Consider the following 2,893-nt stretch of genomic DNA (forward strand, 5'->3'; position numbering starts at 1 on the left):
ATATATATATATATATATATATATATACACACACACACACACACTAATGCTTAAGTAGAACTACTCTTCTCTATTTTGTAGTAATTACACAAAATAACTCTTTTAAAAAGCGATAATGAAATATCCCAAACTCATAAACTCTTTCAGTAGAAATTGAAGTTTCTTTTTATTAGTGTAAAAGTATTATATTTGGGATTACTGAGTTCGATTGTATATTTTTCAATCACGAATGAAATTCTTCTAAACACTCATTTTTTTTCTCAAGAAAATTAGTTTAAGATCCTTGGTGGTCATAAAATATCCTCAACAATAACATAAGAAGACTTGTTAAACTTTTCTCTTAAACTTAGTTTTGAATGTACTTTAAAACATTTGATTAGAGCATGCATGAATTCTTAATAGTAATGGGAGTCACTAGGAGTTAATATAGAGAGGAGAAACATAGCCACAACTTAAAGGAACACGTGCCGGATAAAACAAAGAAAAATTGGCCCAGCGACCCCGGGCGTACTGCTACCGTAGGGAGTGAAGCCCCAGAATATTGGGGTTTGATTTGGATGCACTGCTGGTGGGACACCCCAATCCCCAATGATCAAGGGCCAGTTTCGAGCATATTGCTGGCACGGCGCCCCAGCCCTTCCCAACTAGTCCGACGAATTTTTTGTTGTTGAAATTTAGGCTTCAAACTTGTTTAGAATTGGGAAATTTCTCCTAAACCCTTCTAAATTCTCAAACCCAACACCAATTCATAGAAAATTCCGCAAAAACTCTTCTAAAACACGAATTTTACTAAAGATTCACAATGCAAAGAATCAACAACCTCCATTGGTAAATAAAGGAACAAAAATCAAGAAATATGCCTAATCTTTGAGACATACCTATTACTTGGATCAATTTGAATGTGTAGTGTAAGTACGAAAAAGTCTAACACCATGAGAAGCTTCACATATCTGGAGAGAACTATGTTCATGGTGAAATCCTCACTAAAAGAACTCTTGAAACCCTGTCCTTTTCTCCTCTTGAAACCTCACTCTAAATCTTAAAACATTTAGGAACATGAAAAATCGGTCTAATACTAATTATACCTTTATTTGTTGTGAAAAAAATGTGGTTAGGCTCAGTAGGAAAAGGAAAAGACCAAACTACCCTTATAAAATGAAAGAAGTTCCTTTAATAGAATGGCTTCACTCAAATTGACATAACTATTTACTTCGAACCCGAAATTAAGAAAAATAAGAGGCGTCGGAAAGAGGAATAAACTACCTTCAATTCTATAGGTGATGGGCCACCTAACTATGTTCTAAAATTTATGGTCATTTGAAGTTGACCATAACTAAAAATTGATGGTTAACTTGTATGAATCTTTCTTTAGTTCTTTTCAGAACCCAGGGTGTTACAATGTCTCCCTCTTGGGAAAATTCATCATCGAATGAGATCAAACTAAGAACAACAAGGGAGGTTCTAACTACTCGTCTCAAGTACAAAACATGTGAATGGCACAAAATGAACATATCAACTAAAAGAGTACTTTAAAAGGGGTTAGTACCTTGGTTTGGAAAGGTATCTCTTTTTCATATCCTCCTCAGCCTCCTAGTAGCTTCCTCAACAAATTGATTCCTCCATAAGACCTTGTCTAATGCAACTTCTTTGGTTCTCAACTTGCAAACCTGACGATCGAAAATTTGATCGGGAATCTCCTCATAAGATAGGTTATACTTGATACTAATATTCTTGAAAAGGTACAACGAGTGAAGGATCGCCCAAACATTCTTTAGCATAGAGATGTGAAAATACCGTAGCTCCAAATCATAAGTTATGTTGCCAACTCTCTTGGATATTATGTAAAGACCAATGTATCGGGGACTGAGTTTTTCCTTCTTACCAAATCTCATAACACCCTTCATAGGTGAAACCTTTAAATAGACCCAATCATTAACCTCAAATTTTAAGTCTCTCCTCCTAACATCTGTATAGAATTTCTGACGACTTTGCATTATTTTCAGCCTTTCCTAAACAGTCTTCACTTTCACCATAGCTTGATAAACCAAGTATGGACTATCAACTCTGACTTCATCAACTTCAAACCACCCAATATAGATTGAGCACGTACCCCTACGTTATGGTTGATCATATCACGTATATGAATTGACATTTCTAATAGAAAGGTTGGACAAGTAAGTATGTATTTTTTCGAATCTCTCCCTGATATAATTATTTATGTTTATTTAAGACTCTTATTTCAGTTCACGTTATTAAAGCTATCACATCTTCTATTCTCTTGTACATCCAGACTTTTCGGCCACTGTTCATAACGATTTTGAGATCTCAAAAATCTGGTGAGGGGAGAAGAAAGGTGGGAAGATTAGAGGGGCCACTATTGTCTTAGCATTAAGTGGGTTTAAAAGTGGCGTTTTACAGGAAGGGTGGTGATAGAAGGGGATCTGAGAGAAGGGAAAACTAAATGGAGGGTAAATAGCAATCGACAACCGTAAGTGGTTGTTGTACATCTCCATTGCTAACCTCATTTCCTCTGAAATTACTTTGTCTTGGAAATTTAGGTTTTAAATCAAGATTATCACTACCCTCCCCTTGACCTTCACACCCAAGGAGAGAGATTGCCCCTGCATGCTCATCTCCAACCATGAGTGTGAAGTCTGGTTAGGGTTTGGGGCGTCTGCTCTCTGATACGCTCAAACTTACTTCTCAAATAAGAAGTAAAGCGGTCGCGTCAAGTAAATAACCCAACTAGTGAGGTTGGGATCGTTCCCACGAGGAAAATAGTCTAGACTTAACTTCAACTTGTTTATTACTATTGTTCGGTTGATGACTTCCTTGGAAAGTAAAAAACATAAAAAGGGGGGTTTGTATTTCCTAATGAGTAAAAATAACTAGC

This window comes from Solanum pennellii, chromosome 11, assembly GCF_001406875.1.
Source record: "Solanum pennellii chromosome 11, SPENNV200".
Lineage (NCBI taxonomy): Eukaryota > Viridiplantae > Streptophyta > Magnoliopsida > Solanales > Solanaceae > Solanum > Solanum pennellii.